We start from the raw sequence: 16,586 nt of genomic DNA on the forward strand, positions 1-16,586 counted from the left end.
GGAAAGAAGCTTAGAAGAGGAAGAGAAAACCCTGCCAAGGGGTCAGAGAGAAGTGCCCAGAAAAAACTGTCAGGTCAAGGAGGAGCTCTGGGGAAGTCCTGATGAGAGAAATACACAGGCCATCAGGGAAGAGGTTTGCTCAAGTCCCGTGGAAAGCACGACAAAGCTAGGCTTCAAAAGGAAGATGTCCTATGAAAATACTAAGATCTAAAGTTCTACAGTACAGTAGAGAGACTAGAGTTAATTATTTGTTTTAGAGTTCAAAACTGCTTGGCCAAATGCGCTGGCTCACGCCTGTAATCCCAGCACTTTGGGAGGCTGAGGTGGGCGGATCACCTGAGGTCAGGAGTTTGAAAACAGCCTGGCCAACATGGTGAAAAACCCCATCTCTACTAAAAAAACAATACAAAAATTAGCCAGGTGTGGCGGCATGTGCCTGTAATCCCAGCTATTTGGGAGTCTGAGGCAGGAGAATCGAATGAACCCAGGAGGTGGAAGTTGCAGTGAGCTGAGATCATGCCACTGCACTCTGGCCTGGGCCACAGAGCGAGATTCCATCTCAAAGAATAAGAAGTAGAAGAAGAACAAGAACAAGAGGAGGAAGAAGAAGAAAGAGGAGGAGGAGAGGATGAAGAAGAGAAAGAGGAAGAAGAGGAGGTGGAAGAAGAAATGATTGCTGGAGGAAACTGGGATGTCCCCACATGAAGGAGGGGTGAAGATTTGGGTTGATGGATGCCCCAGTTATCCTGATTTGATCATTACACATTGCATGTATGTATCAAAATACCACACGTGCCCCCAAAATATGTACAATCATCATGTATCACTTTAAAAAAAGAAAGGAAGATGTCTTGACTAAAAAACCAGTCACTCAGTTACACTACAATTTCCTCATTTATCTATAAAATGGGGAGATGCCCAACACCTACCTTACAGCATTACTGTGGAGTTATATGAGTTAATATATGTAAAGTGCTTAGAATACTGCCTCATACATAAACTAAAAATATATATTAGTAGTTGTAGAGTTATTTTTTATATTATGCTCCCTCCATAGAGGGATCAGTAAAGGGTGAAGGTGACAAGAAGAGAAGATTCAGGGAGGTTGTTAGAGAGGGGAATATTGATTGTGAGGTAGTTTAGTGTAGTGATTATGGTAAGGAGCCCATACATAATACCATGATAAATAGAAAAGAGGCCAGGTTGGCCAGCGTGGTAGCTCACGCCTGTAATCCCAGCACTTTGGGAGGCTTAGGCAGGTGGATCATGAGGTCAAGAGATGGAGACCATCCTGGCCAATATGGTGAAACCCCGTTTCTACTAAAATACAAAAATTAACTGGGCATGGTGGCAGGCACCTGTAATCCCAGCTACTTGGGAGGTTGAGGCCAGAGAATCGCTTGAATCTGGGAGGCAGAGGTTGCAGTGAGCTGAGATTGAGAGACTTTACCTTCAAAATAAAAAAATGAAGAGGACAGATGTGGTGGCTAATGCCTGTAATCCTAGTACTTTGGGAGGCTGAGGTGGGTAGATTGCTTGAGTTCAGGATGTCAAGACCAGCCAGGGCAACATGGTGAAACTCCATCTCTACTAAAACTACAAAAATTAGCCAGGCCTGGTGGAGGGTGCTTGTAGTCTCAGCTATTTGGGTAACTGAGGCATGAGAATTGCTTGAACCCAAGAGGTGGAAGTTGCAGAGAGCCAAGACAGTGTCACTGCACTCCAGTCTGGGCAACAAAGTGTGACTCTATCTAAAAAAAAAGGCCAGGGACAGTGGCTCACGGCTGTAATTCCAGCACTTTGGGAGGCCAGGAGGGCAGATCACGAGGTCAGGAGTTCAAGAACAGCCTGGTCAATATAGTGAAACCCCATCTCTACTAAAAATACAAAAATGAGCTGGGCGTGGTGGCCTGCACCTGTAGTCCCAGCTACACTGGAGGCTGAGGCAGAAGTATCACTTGAACCAGGAGGCAGATGTTGCAGCTGAGCTGAGATCATGCCACTGCACTCTAGCATGGGTGACAGAGGGGGCCCACTTTTGAGTAAAATAAAATAAAATAGAGGCCCGGTGCAGTGTGGTGGATCATGCCTATAATCCAGCACTTTGAGAGCTGAGGTGGGTGAATTGCTTGAATCCAGGAGTCCAAGACCAGCCTGGGCAACATAGTAAGACCCAATCTCTACAAAAAATACAAAAATTAGCTGAGCCTTGTGGTGGTTGCCTTAATCCCAACTACTTGGGAGGCTGAGGTGGGAGGATCACTTGAGCCTGAGAGGCAGAGGCTGCATTGAGCCAAGTTTTTGTGACACTGCTCTCCAGTTTGGGTGACAGAGTGAGAACCTGTGTCAAAAAAATTAAAAAGTAAGCACTACAGAACTAAGTTGCCTGGGTTCAAATCTCAACTCTGCCTCTTACTAGCTGTGTGATCTTGGGCAACTTTGCTGCAGGTCTCCGAGCTCCTATTCACCATCTATAATAAACAGTAGCCACGGCAGTTAATGGAGACTGGTGAACAAAATGGCCAAGGTCCCTGTCCTCATGGAGCTTACAGTCCAGCAGGAAGGGAATACTAAGCAAGAGCACTTATTGCATGCCAGCTGTGTGCAGGTTCTGTGCACTCTGCAGACATTCTCTCAATGAAATTTCACAGAATCCATCCCTGCTTTATAGAGGAAGAGGGTGAAACTCAAAGAGGTCCCAAGCAGAGAGAGGATTTAGAACTGAGATGTCACTCCACAGTATGGATGAGTCACCACATTAGCATGGTGAGCGAAAAAAGCCAGATGCAAATGAATACACATTGTATGATTTCATTTATATGAAACTCTAGAAAATGCAAACTAATTTATAGTGACAGAAAGCAGATCAGGGGTTGTGTGGGATGGGGGTGGGCCAGGCATTCACTGCAAAGAGCCCGAGGAACCTACTTGGGGAGATGGAAATGTTTTACATCTGACAGTGATACTAGTTACATAGGTGTATGCATTTGTCAATGTTTATTGAACTGGATACTTTAAAATGGGTGCATTTTCCTGCAATGTAAATTACACCTCAATGAAGCTGATCTTTTTAAGGGGGTGGGGAAGATATGCCAGACTCCAGAGCCCTGCAACCCTTCTTACGTTATTCAAGTGTCTGATTTCAAGTTCATTTGTGGGCAGAAATTGTATCAGATTCATCTTTAGGTCCTTCCCTCACTTCCCAGCCCAAGGGCCTAGAAAAATTCTTGTTCTTTTCTTTTGAGATGGAGTCTGACTCTGTTGCCCAGGCTGAAGTGCAGTGGTGTAGTCTTGGGTCAATACAACCTCCTCACTACCACCCCCACCGGGTTCAAGAGATTCTCCTACCTCAGGCTCCCAAGTGGCTGGGATTACAGGCGCCCACCACCACACCTGCCTAATTTGTGTATTTTTAGTAAAGATGGGTTTCACCATGTTAGCCAGGCTGGTCTCAAACTCCTGACCTCAGGTAATCTGCCTGCCTCAGCCTCCCAAAGTGTTGGAATTACAGGTGTGAGCCACCGTGCCCAGCCAAAATTCTTAAACTTCATAGTTCAGATTACCAAATATACCCTGGGCGTCTTCTTTGTCTTGGGTGCCAAGATCACAGAGCAATCAATCTAGTGGGGAACACAGAAGGGAAAAGCCAAACGAACACAGTACCGGGGAGGGGTGGGTGGTAAATATGCTGATGGAGTAAACAGCTCATTACTGGACCTCAGCAATGAATCCTGCATAGAGCCTGGAACTTGGGATGTGAAACTCTCAAGCTCTTCAATCCACCGCCTGCATTCAAATCTCCACCCTACTGCTTGCTGTGTGACTTTGGATGACTCCTTCAGCCTGCCAAACCTCAGTTCCCATCTCTGGAAAATGGAGATCACTGTAGTTCTAATCTAGAGGGTTGTTATGAGAATTAAAGACAGAAAATGTGAAATGTTTAGCATGGCAGGCATAGGAAGTACTCCATAATTGATAGCCATTCTTACCGTGATTGAAGAGCAGGGAGGTGGAGAGAGGCACACAGGGTGTGTGCGTGTGTAGTGGGGGTTCACTACCCAACCCGAGGTGGGAGAGGGCTGAGAGGGACTTTCCCAGAGAGGCGATACTTGGAGGAGGAATTGGCTCATTTCTCATTTAAGTGGCCATGGAGGCAGTACCGAGTAGGAACGGCTTGGAGCAAATGCTCAATAAATATTTGCTCAATAAATAAAAAAATAGAGACTGTGCAAAACCTGCCTGTAACCAAGGAGACAGAGAGGGCCTGCCAGAGTAGACTGGAGGGTCCTCAGGAGGCGGGGCTGGGTGGCCCCCACAGGCAGGCTCCACACTTTCCTAGCCTGGCCCGACCCTACCCTGCACCCTGCCCAGTTCCCCTGATACCTTTGGATAGCTCCAGACTTGAGGCCTGGGACCCATGGGAGGAGAAACGGTGGGGAGGGCCGGCAGGACAGGGGTCCTCAAGGGCCTTCTCCCTCTAAGGAAAATGGGCCAGGTCCCTGCAAGGCGCCTCCCAAGCCCCCATTGTCTGAGCCACAGAGGGCCAGGATCAATGGAAGGTGGGAGCGGCCAAGGGGTCTCCTCTTTGTGCGGCTGTCTCAGGCTTGTTTGCGCCGCCATCTCCACTCCCCTATTGATCAGGCATGTGGAAAGATTCCGCCTCCAGGGCTCCCTTTGTGGCCGCGTTGCCAAGCTGCGCCTGGCGTGACTACACTGTGCAGGGCACACCGCCTGCAGTGGGCACTGGGTTGCGAGAGGGGGCGGGATCCCAGGAAGGCAAAGTGGTCAGATTTATCAAGTAAAAATACAGGACGTCCAGTTAAATGTGAATTTCTGATAAATAACAAACAACAGCAAAAATTAAATAAATAAGTAAAGTATAAGTATATCCCAAACATTGCATGGGACATACCTACACTGAAAAAGTATTTGTTGATGATCTGAAACTTCAACTGAACTAGGCATCCTGTTTTATCTGGCACCCTTTGAGGGGAAGCTGAATACATCTCCATTGCCTAGCACTTACATTACCCCCAACTTCGGTGGTTGAAGTTTTTTTGCTGCCTTGCTTTTTCTTTTGTTTTTGGTCATATTTGCATACCCCAAACTACTATTTAGATACAATTTTTCTTTAAATACATTTATTTTTTAAAAACTTACCCTGGCAGAGTGTGGTGGCTCAAGCCTGTAATCCCAGCATTGTGGGTGGTCAAGGGGGAATGATTGCTTGAAGCCAGGAGTTCAAGACCAGCTTGGGCAACAAAGCAAGATCCCCTCTTAAAAAACAAAATAATAAACTCCCTTAATCTATTAACGATGATTTATTGATGCATACTGCATATACATTAACTTAAACAAATATGAAATGTACCTGTTGATGCATTTTTGCCTACAAGGACACTGATGTGACCATACCCACATCAAGATATAGAATATTCCAGGCTGGGTGAGGTGGCTCATGCCTGTAATCCCAGCACTTTGGAGGCCGAGGTGGGCAAATCACTTGAAGTCAGGAGTTCGAGACCAGCCTGGCCAACAAGGTGAAACCCCCTCTCTACTATAAATACAAAAATTAGCCAGGCATGATGGTGGGTGCCTGTAATCCCAGATACTCAGGAGGCTGAGGGAGGAGAATAGCTCGAACCTGGGAGGTGGAGGTTGCAGTGAACCAAAGTGATGTCATTGCACTCCAGCTTGGGTGATAGAACAAGATTCTGTCTAAAAAAAGAAAGATATAGCATATTCCCATCACCCCAGAAGGTTCCCTGGACGGTATCTGCCTCCCCAGTGGCAGCCACAGATTTGCTTTAGCTGTTTTTGAACTTTGTATCAATGGACTCTTATAATATGTACACTTGAGTCTAGCCTTTTTGCCTCAATATTGTTTCTGAGGATGGGCATGTGGCTCACCCCTGTAATCCCAGCACTTTGGGAGGCCCAGGCAGGCAGATCAGGATCACCTGAGGTCAGGAGTTTGACACCAGCCTGGCCAATATGGCAAAACACTGTCTCTACAAAAATAGAAAAACTAGTGGGGTGTGGTGGCAGGTGTCTGTAATTCCAGCTACTCAGGAGGCTGAGATGGGAGAATCACTTGAACCCACGAGGTGGAGGTTGCAGTGAGCCGAGATCATGGCACCAAAATCCAGCCTGGGGTACAGAGCAAGACTCCATCTCAAAAACAAAACAAAACATGCAAAAAAATGTCTGTGATTTGTCCCCATTGTAGGTTGACAAGTGGTTTGCTGCCTTTCGCTGCCGGCTGGGAATTCCGTTACATGGCCGTTCCACAGTTTGTTTCTCTATTCTATAGTTGATGAGTGTCTCACTTGTTTCCAGTTTTTGCTGTTATGAATAAAGCTTCTATGACCATACTTGCACTGGTCACTGTATGAACTTAAATATATTTAACCTAAGCAACACCATTTGTGAATCATGAGCTTAAAATGCTACTTTAATTTTTTTTCTCCTGCACTTCAAATATATAATGATGACACGTTTCTGGGAACATCTTTCGACCAAGCTCACCTTTTGCACTGTCAATGGCCACATGCCAAACTGCAGAATAGACGTTAAGGGAACACTGGCTTGGGGTAGATCCTGAGCAAGTGGGTCAATCCCTCTGGGCCTTGGTTTCTTCATCTGTGCAATGGGGATGATGATAATTATCTCATAGAGTGACTGGAAAGGCCAAATGGGGTAACACCTTATAAAAGGGCCAGCCATGGTGGCACACACTTGTAATTTCAGCTCCTTGGGAGACTGGGGCAGGAAGAGTCGCATGAGCTCAGGAGTTCAAGATCAGCCTGGGCAACATAGTGAGACCCCTTCTTTTTTTTTAGATGGATTTTCGCTCTTGTTGCTCAGGCTGGAGTGCAATGGCTCGATCTCGGCTCACAGCAACCTCTGCCTCCCAGGTTCATGCAATCCTCCTGCCTCAGCCTCCTGAGTGGCTGGGATTACAGGCATGTGCCACCACACCCTGCTAATTTTGTATTTTTAGGAAAGATGGGGTTTCTCCATGTTGGTCAGGCTGGTCTTGAACTCCCAACCTCAGGAGATCTGCCTGTCTTGGCCTCCCAAAGTGTTGGGATTACAGGTGTGAGCCACCACCCAGCTTTTTTTTTTTTTTTGAGACAGACTCTCACTCTGTTGCCCAGGTTGGAATGCGTGGCATGATCTTGGCTCACTGCAAGTTCTGCCTCTCGGGTTCAAGCGATTTTTCTGCCTCAGCCTCCCAAGTAGCTGGGGATACAGCTGCCCACTACAACGCCCAGGTAATTTTTGTATTTTTTTCAGTAGAGACAGGGTTTCACCATATTGGCCAGGCTGGTCTTAAACTCCTGACCTTGTGATCCACCCACCTTGGCCTCCCAAAGTGCTGGGATTCCAGGTGTGAGCCACCATTCCTGGCCTGTGAGGCACCTTAACAAACAAAAAACAATAATGTAGTGTAATATTTACAAACCATGTAGAAGTAAAACATATAACAATAGTACAAAGGTGGGCGAGGAGAAGTGGAATTACACTGCTGTAAAGGTTCTTAAAGTGAGAAATGGTATAATGTCTCCTGGGCAGACTGTGCTAACAATGTGTACTATAAACACTCAAGTAACCACGAAAATGCAAAACGTAGTTATAGTTAACAAGCAGCAGAGAAGACAAGGTGGAATCATAAATAATATGCAGTCCAAAAGAAGGCAGAGAAAGGGAGAAAGGTATACAAATACCAGATAGGACAAATAGAAACACAACGAGATCTAAATCCAAACCCAATCATATCACCATGAAGATCTCCTTTTCCAGGGAAAGAAACCAAGACACAGAGAAAAAAAGGAGCCTGCCCAAAGTTATGGAAATAATGTGGAGTGGGTCTGGCCTTCAGCTCAGCCTGTGGGGCCTGTGCTCCTAACCCAGTGGGGAGCTTTCCCTCTGGATAAAGGCCTGGAAACTTCAGTTCCCCAGGATTTTGCCTACTGTTGGATCCATTGGCACATATGGGCATGGGGCTGAAAGGGGCCAGAGTAGTGATATGTTCAACCCCTTCATTTTACAGATGGAGAAACTGAGGCCCGAAGAGGCAAAGGGGCTTGCCAAAGGTCACATCCTGAAGGTCACAGCTGGAATCAGAGCCCAGCTGCCAGCTGGGTCTCTCTCACCTCCCCAACTTGCTGCCATTCCCGGAATCCTTCCTTCCACCTAAAAATTGCTATGGCGGCACCTGCCCTTGGTTTTTCCTCATGTCCCAGCAGGCATTGATAAGAGTGCTCATCATTGCATTTGAATCATCTTGGAAATGCTCCTGAGGTGCTATCCAGGAGCATTTATTTGAATTTCTTCCTCCGTATAAGTACAATCAGTCATCTGTCTTCCACAATCAGTAAATGCTGGGCTTCTGATAGTATTGGTGTCTTCTCACTTCTCAGAGAGCTCTTGGCCCATCAGAGCTGAGAAGCCCATGAGGGATCACTAATGCATGCTGGGGAAACTGAGGCTGGGAGAGGAGGGACTTTCTCTACGTCACCTTGCAGGTGAGTAGCTGAAGCAGAATGTGAACTCGTGTGTTTGGGCTCCTGGATTCTGCTCTTTCACTGGTGCTTGCACCTGCTTAGCCTCAAATGTGGCTTTGAGACCCAATTTCCAGGTGGGGTCATGATGCCAAGGTCACCTTTTTTTCTGCCCCTGAGCACAAGGCCATCTGATTATTTTTAAAAATAGTTTCATAAAATAAATGATTCACACTGTTTGTGAAACAATCAATTCATACCAAAATACAAAGAAACAGCCTGTAATGGACATGCTGAAGCAATGCCACTAGCTTAGGAGAAAATATTCTGCTAATCATCCCTGGCTGGTTGTTCTTCACACCCTAGTTCATTACCCATCTCTTCTTATCTAGCTCGGCACCAGGGAGGCTGCCCTGTGTGCAGTATGTCAGGGACTCCTGTAACAGGTGGCTTCTCTTGGGTTCAGCCAATGGGAGGTGTTGCCAGGAGACTAGAAGATAAGAGAAGGTCAGGGTATTTCTTCCTGCTTTTTTCTGGATTCAACTTCATGTTTGCAGGTGCAGGCTTATGCAAGGGGCAGGTAGTCATGGTCAGGGGAGGCGATGACAGAGATAGCATCTCCTTCACTCCTCATCTCCTCCCCAATGTGCCACCCTCCCTCCCCTTCCCCTGCATTAGCTTTTGCAGAAGACTCTTCAGGACCTGGCATTGTCTATTTCTTTGTTCTTCATAGGTGTCCCCAGCCACACTGCAAATGCCATGAAGGTAGGCTGGAGTCTATCTTGATCACATGTGTACTCCAAGTTCCTAGAACAGCACCTCTATGTGCTAAATAAATGTGTTAAGGATGTTGGGACAAATGAAGAGCTCCCAACCTGGAGGAGGATGTTGGAGGATACTGGAGGAGTACCCTTTTTATGAAATGTGCTGGAACAACGGAATAGTCATCTACAAATAAAATAAAACAAAAACACTTTGACACTTACTTTGCTGCACACACAGAAATTAACTCAACATTATAAATCTAACAAACCACCAAACTGCTCAAAGCAACCATAAGAAGAAATCTTAACGACCCTGGATTTGGCAAAGATTTCTTACATGGGGCACTGAACGTTTGAATTGTAAAAGAAAAAAAGTTAAATAAATTGGTCATCACAAAAATGTAAAACTTTTGCTCTTCAAAAGACACAAAAAGGCAAGCCAAGACTTGGGAAAAAATACTACTCATGAAACACACATTTAACAAAGGACATTTACCTATAAACAAAAACTTCCCTATATCCCCAGCTGCACATGGGAAATAGTTCTAAACAGATGCTTCAGTGATGGAGATATACATATGGCAAATGGCAATTACTGAGCTTTTTACTCTTGATGCTAGTTTATGAAACTAGACTGCTCTCCTAATACTGCTGAAAATAACCGCTAAATAAAAAGAAAACAGCTGTTTTCCCCCAAAGCCACAAAAAAGAGATATTATTCTGCTCCAAAATATTATACTGCAAAACAATATATATATATATTTTGGTGGGAATATAGATTTGTGTAGCCATTATGAAGAGAATATGGAGGTTCTAAATAAATTTTAAAATAAGTCAGGTGAGTTGGTTCATGCCTGTAATTCTAGCACTTTGGGAGGCCGAGGTGGGAAGATTGCTTGAGGCTGGGAGTTCAAGACCAGCCTGGGCAACATAATGAGACTCCATCTCTATATTTTAAAAAAGATATTAAAAACAAAACTACCTTATGCCCCAGTAATTCCTCTTTTAGGCATATATCCAAAGGATATATAACCACCATGCCATAAATATATCTGTCCTACCATGTGTATTACAGCACTATTCACAGTAGCCAAGATATGGAAACAACCTGAGTGTCTTGTCAACAGAGAAACAAGGGATAAATAGAATATTATTCAGTATTTATAAAAAGAGACATCCTGCCATTTGCCACAACATGGAGGGACATGGAGCACATGTTGCTAAGTGAAGTAACCCAGACACAGAAAGACAAATACTCCATCATAAGACAAATACTCCATCATTTCCCTTGTAGGTAGAATCGAGAGAGAGAGAGTCAAATATACAGAGATGGAGAATAAAACAGGAGCTAACATGAACATGGGGGAGGTAGAGATGGAGACATGTATGTTAGAAGTTATACAGTAGCAGATACATAGGATAAAAAACTCCAGAGATCTGATGTTCATGAGAACTATAATTAATAAAACTATATTTGGGATTCCTGCAAAATAAGTAGATTTTAGCTGCTCTTGCCACAAAAACAAATAAAAATGGGTAACTATGAGATGACAGATATGTTAACTTATTTCACTATAGTAACCATTTTACTATCCATATGTATTTCATGACATTGTGTTATAGACCTTAAATATACACAATAAAATCTGTTTTTTAAAATAAAAATACTATTTTTAAAAGGAATCTTGTAAGACACCTGAACTTCAGAGCTTGCTACTCTGTCCTGCGATAGCAGGCTTTAACACTAAAGTTTGTAACTTGTTGGTTTTCTTGCTAAATCACTTTTTGCTCATTTAAATGTATATTATTATATCTTTCTACCTTCTATAAGACATGAATATATGTGAGGTTTTTCAGGAGAGTTTATTTTATTTTAAACTTACTTTTGTAATATAAAAAGAAAATTACTGGTACTGCCTTCTTTCTTCACATGCTTGAAGGTTTAAAACAAATCTGCGACTGTTAAATTATTTAAACAAGAGTTTAAGAATCTGTTTCTTCTGAATAAATGCCCTATGTCTTAATAGTGAATTGTACTGTTAGATCTCACAAAAATGAATGTGAAAGGGAATGTTCTGCAAGATGGAAGAAAATTGCAAATTTAGATCTTTGTAATTTTTATGGTTAATTTTCTATTAGAGAATAACAATAACACTGCAGCACCCTAAAACATATACGAGAGGGAAAAATCTTTCACAGTGATTATAGCCTGACATTAACAGTATTTGCATTTTTGTGTTTCCCAAGCCTCTATTTTCCTGTGGATGTTAAACCATGGCTCTAGCTATAATCCTTATGTATATGAGTATTTCTACGCATATTTCATAAGGGTCTAATCTTAGTGTGCAAACAATTTTCTATCTTTTCTACCGTACTACCTAATATATATATACACGCACACATATATAGATAAAATTGTATAGGCTCACTAATATCATTTAGTGACTAAATAATTTTCTACCTTGTGATGTCATACACATATACACACATATAATGCCATGTGATCACTGAAAACATTAATTTAGTGAATGAAATTTAATGACATATATAGTTATTGCAAATATCCCTTGACTGCTACTATTAGGTTGCCTTCCATTGTTCATCATGATGAATTATGCTGAAATTATCTTTATGTACCTAAAACTTTTTTCATAATTTGAATTGATTTCCTAGAAAAACTCTAACAAATAGATTTACTCTATCATAGGTTGTAAGCATTTTATGATCCTTGATAAATTATGCTTTTCCAGATGATAATAATTTACGTAAATACAAATGATGTCTAAGAGATTGCATCTTGACACAATTGGCACCATCACTAATTTTCCCAGTGCTAATGGTGTGTACAAAAAAATGCCAACTGGTTTTAATTTGCATTAATTTATAAGAAGGATAATTATACATTTACTTAATAATTTGTTCCTCAATTTTATATAAAATTTCAAATGGCTTCATTTTGGAGCTCAGATATATATATTTTTATATAGTTACATACAAATGATACACATATAATTTGCCTATAGGGTTTTAAAAATCAAATTGTAAGGATTGTTGATATTAGAGAGAGATTTAATTTTGCTAAGTTTGCCACAAGTATCGTACCAAATTATTTTATTACCTTTCTTAAATACAAGTTTAATATTTTTATATTCTTTTTTTTTTTTTCTCCTGCCTCAGCCTCCTGAGTAGCTGGGATTACAGGCACGCACCACCATGCCCAGCTAACTTTTTGTATTTTTAGTAGAAACAGGGTTTCACCATATTGACCAAGATAGTCTCGATCTCTTGACCTCGTGATCCACCCGCCTTGGCCTCCCAAAGTCCTGGGATTACAGGCTTGAGCCCCCACGCCTGGACTTATTTTTACATTCTTAAATCTAACTCGGGGTTTGTATATGTGTTATTTATTTTATGGATCCTAAGCCTGAAAAACTCATTCCGCTATATATTTTGGATAAATGTTTGATGTTAGTCTTTTTTAAAAATGTTTTACATTTTTAAAATGTGACACAGGTAACCATAAAGTACATATAAGTATGCACAATTTAATAATTATAAGGTGAACACCTCTGTAACCACCAACTAACTCAATACATCTAACATTTCCAGCATTCTAGTAGCTTTTTGCATGTGGCTGTCTGATCACAATCCTTCTTTCCCCTCCTGGAGGTTCCCATAAACAAACCTGACTGGTGAAAATCATTTTCTTGCTTTAAGCGATTTAATTTTGTCCATGTTTACCCAAAATATTGTACCATACTATATGCATTATTTCGTGTTATGTTTCCTTTGCTCACCATTATGTGGTTAAGATTACCCATGAATTGCATTTAGCTGTAAGTTCATTTCCTTTGCTACGGACTACTCATTTGGCATTTCCATGAACAAGTGCTATTATGAACAACTTTATACGTGTATTTTAGTGCAAATGTGCAAGATTTGCTCCAGAAAAGTACTTGGGAGTAGAACTGCTGGGTGCAGTCTACTCATGTCTTAAACTTTTATATAACCAAACTTTTTTCCAATATGTGTATACTAGTTCACACTCCCACCAGCAATACATGAGAATTACCTTGCTCTACACTTCTCACCACTTAATATTGTGAGCACTTTACTTTTCTTGGTATGGTAGTTTTGAAACAGTAAGTCAGTGTGATTTCAATTTGGAGTTTTCTGATAATTAATGAAGTTGACCATATACTCATGTTTTTTAGCCATTTATATTTCCTCATTTGTGAAGTGTATGTGCAATTCTTCTGCAACTATTTCAATGGAGAGATATGGTTTGCTCATTGATTTAGAGAAATGTTATATTCATCTAGACACTAGTAGCTTTTCTGTATAATTTAAAATACTAAATCAAGTCACAATTTAAATAAATTTGAACCTTTTGTGTTGTTTTAAAAACTTATTTCCTACTCTGATATCATGGAAGAAGTTTCCATTATTGTGACCCTAAGTGCTTTCAGGTATTATTTTCTCATATTTAGGCTTATAATTTACCTGAAATTGTTTTTAAGTACAGTATGACATAGTAGTCCAATTTCATTTTCTTATTTATGAATAACTTCTATTTTTAGTTTTCTATTTTTTCCTTCTGTTTGGAATTGGAACCTACATGCTTTGTTTCTATTCCTTTAGTAGTTGCACAAAACATCCCAACATGCATATCTAATTTATCACAAGCTGAAGTTAATGGTACAGGCTGAGAAGCCCTCATCCGAAAATCGGAAATCCAAAATACTCCGTTTGCGCATCACATTGGTGCTCAAAATGTTCTGGATTTTGAAGCATTTCAGGTTTTGGATTTTTGGATTAGGAACATTCAATCTATATCTTTATTCTTCTCTTGGACATTACTAAGACCTCTGACAACTTGAAGTTCATTTCTCCTCTCATCCAAACTTGTATGTTATTATAGTCATGTATTTTAATTCCACTTTATTCACATATTTTGAGACAGACTCTTACTCTGTCACCAGGCTGGAGTGCAGTGGCACAATCTCAGCTCACTGCAACCTCCGCCACCTGGGTTCAAGCGATTCTTCTGCCTCAGTTTCCCAAGTAGCTGAAACCACAGGCACGTGCCACCATGCCCAGCTACTCTACATTTTAAAGCCAACTATATAGCTTTATCATGGTTTTATGCAGCTAATATTTATTCAGATTTGCCAATGTACCTGCCAGTTTTTCTTTTTGTTCACTTGCAAATCAGACCTTCCAGCCAAGATCATTTTTTTTTCCTTTTTGTCTTTTCTCCTCAAACAACTTTTACCACAAGGCCACTTTCTACTGAAAATACCTTCAGATTACATGTAATGAGGGTTTCTGAGCATTTCTTTTCCTAAACTTTATTTTGCCTTTATCCTTAAAGGATACTTTCAGCAGGAGTAAAGTTCTAGCTTGGTAGTTACTTTCTTTACACATCATTAAGTACATCAAACAACTATCTTCTGGCTTCCATGATGGCTCTCAATAAGGGAGCTTGCAGTCATTCATTTGAATGTAATCTGTTCATTCTGCTTACTTGCTTTAAGTTGGTATATGTGCTTGGCATGCTGCAGTTTCTATGGCTTGGCTGGTGTGGATTCTTTCTTCTTCAATTTACCCTACTTGTGACTCACTGAAATTCCTGAATCTCAAGATAAGTATCTTTTATCAATTCTGGTAAACTTTGAGATATTATCTCACCAAGTATTAATTATGCTTCAGCCTTTCTAGGAATTCTGATTAGATATATTTTAAATCTTCTCAATCTATCCTTCATTTCTCTTTCATATTTCTTGATTTTTTCTTGTCAATTGATGTTATGTTCTGAATATTTTCTTCTCTATTTTTCAGTTTACGAATTCTCTCTTTAGATGTATCTAATCTCCCATGTGTGGGGTGGTGTGGTGGTGTATAATTCAATTGATTCACTTGTTTACTTGTTTCAAAAATTCTATTTGGCTTTCAAACCTGCTGGATTGTTTTAAATATTTTCTATGGCCTATAAATTTTAAAATTTGCCTTTTACTTCAAGAATAAGAATAGTTGTTTTAAAATCTGTGTCTGATACCTCCAACAACTGAAGTAGTTATAGACTTGTTTCTGCTGGTTCCTTACTTCCATGTGTAGGTTAAAAATTTTTTAAAAGCTACAATAAATTAGAAAGTAGAGATGCATCTTCATTAGTCATGAAATCAAGGAAGACAGAAGGGCATAGTTTTTCAGATACTCATGGGGAGACTTTTGGGTAGACTCTGGGCTACCCTACAGCTTTTACAAAAAGTATTGTGGGAATGTTAGTTTGACCTTCTCCCTGTAAGTCTCCAGGTATAAATATTAGCAGTCAGGTTGAGGATGCGAGGCTTATGTCAAGTATTTCTTTTTTTGGGGCTGCCATCTCATCAGGGCCAACTGCTTTGACTTTTAACTTGCTTTTAAATGTATCTCTGCTCTTAAAATTCATGAACAATGCCCTTACTGATATTAAGTGATTTGTCCTTTGATTCCCTTATGGTGGAAAAAAAGCCTTTATACATTAGCTTGAATTGTGACCACATTTAAAGGCACAAAAGCTGAGTACGAATTTCTTTTAAAGGCTTTCATGTTGGCTGTGAGTCCATACATTGCCTTGAAATGGCAGACTGCAATTAAACTCGTCTAAATTCCATGAACTGTACTGAGCACCCACTAGAACACCATGCACTGGCTCTGTGGATATCAGGACAAATGAGACACAGTCCTGGTTGAATCAATAGATTATTCCCTTTTCCTTTTATCTCTTATTCCTAAGAAAACCAGGAAAAGTGTGAGTCAAGGACATTAGACAGCTCCAAGTTCAATACTCAGATGTATGTGAGCTTACACAATTAAGGAGCATTGGCTTTTAACATATGAATGTTTGTAAGTTGATACCAAAGAAACTACATTTGCTAAAAGAGTGCTTGAGCCAGGTACGGTGGCTCAAGCCTCTAAACCCAGCACTTTGGGAGGCCAAGGTGGGCTGATCACAAGGTCAAGAGATTGAGACCATCTTGGCCAACATGATGAAACCCCATCTCTACTAAAAATACAAAAATATTAGCTGGGCATGGTGGCACACGCCTGTGGTCCCACCTACCCAGGAGGCTGAGGCAGAATTGCTTGAACCCAGGAGGCAGAGGTTGCAGTGAGCTGAGATCACACCACTGCACTCCAGCCTGGCACCTGGCAACAGAGCAAGACTATCTCAAAAAAAAAAAAAAAAAAAGAAAAAATTTGAAGCTGTCCAGAGACATTTTCCTGATGAACAAGGAAATGGCATCATTATTTTATAGCTGTAGGATTCTCT

The 16,586-nt window shown here is 41.3% G+C and overlaps 1 long non-coding RNA gene across 2 annotated transcripts in view; it reads right to left on the reverse strand.

The window, feature by feature from the left end:
- LOC128931279 (uncharacterized) overlaps positions 1 to 16,586 on the reverse strand; it is a 55,017-nt gene that overhangs the window by 27,751 nt on the left and 10,680 nt on the right. The window lies entirely within an intron of this gene.

Source organism: Callithrix jacchus, chromosome 17 (assembly GCF_049354715.1).
Source record: "Callithrix jacchus isolate 240 chromosome 17, calJac240_pri, whole genome shotgun sequence".
Taxonomy (NCBI): Eukaryota; Metazoa; Chordata; class Mammalia; order Primates; family Cebidae; genus Callithrix; species Callithrix jacchus.